Genomic DNA, 4,346 nt, shown 5'->3' on the forward strand with positions numbered 1-4,346 from the left:
ATCATTTTATTTAGGCCTATAGGCTTTTAAAATAATTGATTCGATGCATCACTTTATTTACGTTTTATATTAGGCTAATTATCTTAAATGCTAAACCAAGAATAGACTAGTATTATATAGGGCCTATCTAATGCTCAGCATTTCAGTTATAATCGAGTTTAATTTAGTAAATGTAAAAATATCTGGTGTATAAGTTTGTGATTACACAATGACACAACGCGTGACAATATTATGTACTAGCAATCCAATAATCATCGTCATTAATGCAAGCAAATGCAAATATAACATTTACATACTCAAATAGGACACTGGCCAAACAATCTAGGCTACAACAATTTGAGAACACAACTTAAAATAGGCATACCTCTGAATAATTATGGGAAGTCAAGTGAACTTCGTCTCAGTACAGAGATAAGTAGAAATGTGTTTTAGGCTAGGCTACTTATGTTGAGAAGACCATTATTCGCCTCAGATATATTTTCATATGCATGCACTGCATATCTGACTGAATTATTTTCTTGATTTGTATTATTTTAACTTACCATCATAAAAAAACTAAAACGAGTGAATGCGTGGCAAATAGCACGTTTGTTAATTGTTTTAATAGATATAGGCTAAACCCAATCCGGGTAAGTCCATGTAAAAATTAGGCTGCTTTGAATAACGTGAAATCCGTTGTCAGTTTATCATCTCTTTCTACAATATCAGTATGCAGTGGTGTTTTGCTATACCGTTTAGTAGCCTAGACCTGCGTATTCAAATCTTCATTAGAACATTGCATGAGTAAATCATATAAATACTAGGCTATAGGCCTACATTTTATATTTCATAACATGATTCTCAGGATTTCTGCATTGAAACTCCCAAAAGCGCAAAGATGGCATCAATGAGTCCTGAAGATTTAATGACTTCGTATATCTTCAGAGATATAGCCTATGACACCAGTGTTTCTTTGTCTGAATCTGAAGCAAATAATCTGAAGCAAATAAAGAACATGTGCCTGTTTATCAACCATGAAACGTGAGAGCACATACAGAGAGTCAGGCTGTTCAAATATTTGATAGACCATCTTCACTGTCTAAACTGAAGAGAACGTCTCCACCTTTCTGTCCATCGCTACAAACCTATTTAAAATAAATAAATAAATAAATAAAAAACAGAAAAAGAAAGAAAAGTTCACTGTGAATAAATAGTCCACATCGAAACACGTTTGTTTTTCTCTGGACTTTGTTTACTGAGGCAAGGGAATATAATGAGACCTGATGTAGCTCCGCGCGCTTCTCACACGGTCACCAACACGTGCAGGTTTCATCTTAAAAAGATCTTTTGAATGAAAATTATCCTCATTACAGAATTGTAAATCTGTTGTAGGGTCGCCTTACAGAATTACAAAAAAATTCGACTAGTTCAACGTCATAAACCATAGAGAAAATCCCCACACGCTCGCGCACCTAGAAGAAGAGAAGAGCGAAAAGAGCAGTACATCTGTGAACAGGCTTGTGCATTCAGTCCCTTTTTCTTGTGCACTGGCGCTGGCCGCCCTTTTAAAGCCCAAATCTCCACCTCTTAATTGATTTTCTCATAATTAACTCAGTGTTCTCATTGATTTCCCCCTCAGCGGAGATTTGGCGTGTGTGGCTGCGGACACTGACGGCCGTGCGGAGGCCGAGTGATGCTGTTATTACAACGTCGTTAACAAGGATACGCCGACAAACAAATATCGATCATATTGATTAAAGCTCCCCAAAGGAGTAAACATATGTCCAGATTTTCCACAAGTCAAGAGAGAAAACAGAAGTTCGCGCGCACAATTGGGCCTATAGGCTACAGAAATAAAATAATAAATGTTGATAGCTACCGAAGGATTTAAACCATGACAAAAATAAAACCCTTTTCAAGCTTGAATAGTTTCGAAACATTTAACTACGACTTTGTCAACATTCGCCACAAAACTGCAAAATGAGTCCTTGGATTTTGGCCTACAATTAGACATTATCATTCATCAACACCCAAACCGTGTGTCATTCTAGCGACGAAAACAGTTACTGTAAAACAATTATAGCCTAAATCTTTGTCCTTTTCACAGACATACGGTTTATATTCCGCCCTTCTCGTTATAATCGCTACTATAACGTCGTATTTGGTAAACACAGGTGTTTTTTAAAACAAAAACAGCAGTAATGGCAAGCATAGCTACTGAAAGCTTTCCTTTATTCATGACAGAAAGATGTGCATTTATCACCACGCGACAAATAAACACCGCTAGAGTTCAGGACTGTAAAACACGAGTGCATTCATATTTCACAGCGCCAGCTCAGTTTTTTCCAAATCGAATATTCCCGCGACGCCCTGCGCCAATTACAGCATGCAGAACAGCGCGTGCACAACCCGAGATTCGCAGGAACACGCAGAGAAACACAAGCAGAGCGAGAGAGGGCTGTCCCATGAATTCATTTCTATCTAATCAATACAAAGGAAAGCAAGAGCAAGAAATAATTACAGGCAATAACTCTTAAATTCCGCCTCTCTCCGGCTTAAAATAAGATACGACAACTTTAGCGCGAATCGTTTTAATGGAATATAGCTAACTAACAGAAACATCAGAAAGTAGAAACAAAAATATGTCAGGGCAAGTTAAATAAAAAATACAGAGAACGAGAAAAATGCCGTTGGAGTAGGCCTACGGAAAAGTTATATATATGCAAGATAATAATTTAATAAAGCTGTCAGTTTGTTTACACAAGATTACCAGCGTTTCCATCGATGAACGTGTCGGTCTCCGTCACACGCGCGAGCTGCTCGGGCACGAAAAACAGTCGGACACAGCAAAACGGGAGAGAGGGCAGATATTTGGGGTGGGTGGGGGTGTTCTCGTGGGGGGGAACAGAAAAGGAATCGGGTGAGGAGCCTGAATTTTAAATTAGGGGCGAAAGGTGATGAGGTCGGGTGGAGGGTGTGTGTTCGTGCGCAAATCCTTCATGTGTCTCTGCCCTCCCTATCTCTAGCGGTTTCCATGACAACTTGTTTGCTGACAACAAGCAAAACTTGTATTTGTGTGTACGAGAATGAGAGAAGCAAAACAATTTAAGAGTGTAGGCCAGATATTAATAATTATTTCACTCTTGTACGTCATATTCCTTCAGAGGGCCTATATGTATCAGTAGTAGGCTATATGTTTTGCGTACGCTTGACTAGGATTAAGCTCTAATATAGCTGCCATCTACAGGTGAAGTTAATAATTGCACAGAAAACGCGGCGAAGGCTCAAAATAGGCCTCTCTCCAAAACACAATAAGTGTAGACAGACCTACAGTTTAATTTACACCGTATAATTATTTATTAATTTGTACATTTTCAGCTGTTTAATGCATTGTGCTCCCTTAAAAAGAAAGTTAATGTCAATAGAGATAGGCATGCCTTATTTCTTCAGCACCACGGACAGAGCCCTAACTGGCTCTGTCCATGGGGTCGGGTGGAGGGTGCTATGGGCACTCCTAAATATCCTCTTTTTTTCCCTGTTCCAATCTAAAATAGGTTTTGATCATGGCTTAACGGATAAGGTGACAATAATAATACTAATATTTCAAAAGAAAGCATCTTGGCCTGTACATAAATACTATTAGCCACCATTTGTAGATGTTCGTTTTGAAGCAAATTGTAAAACTATACAAAGCAAAGTGTAGACTATAACCACATGGCCTAAAACCTGTTTGAGACACAGCTGGGATCCAATGGGCACTCTCCGCTCACCCTCTTTGCTTGGTGTTGGTGTGATATTATTAAAAATCCCAACCATCTGTGTCAGCAAGCGTTTAAACGGAGGAAATGTAGGCCCTATATATATACTCCAGCAAGCAGATCCTAACAAGAAAAAAGAAGAAAAAAACAGGATGCGCCCCAGTTAATTTCCTGTGATCCTTAAATCCACAAGGGGGTGCAAAAGCATAGAACACATTATTTAACAATAATTAAATATTGTTGCATATAGCACTCTTAACAACTGTAAGCATTTAAACTATGTATATTACCATCATATACTATACAATTATACATGATACAACTATACACTGTTTGTACACATTGTATAGTCTATATTTTGTGTCCAATATATGAATATATTCTAATCGCTAAACAGTTTAACAAAAAAAAAGATTCAGTGATTATGGGCGCTAAAGTACAATTAATCACAGGTGCATAACGTTATTCATATACTAAAACCATAAATTAACTAGAAAATATTAGCAATACTTGGAGGAATTTGGCCATAACATTCCAAAAGGAATGTTAAACATATTATAAACAGAAATTAAACATATTTTATCACACAATACCAGAGACAACTATTTT

Source organism: Phoxinus phoxinus, assembly GCF_949152265.1.
Source record: "Phoxinus phoxinus genome assembly, chromosome: 10".
NCBI lineage: Eukaryota > Metazoa > Chordata > Actinopteri > Cypriniformes > Leuciscidae > Phoxinus > Phoxinus phoxinus.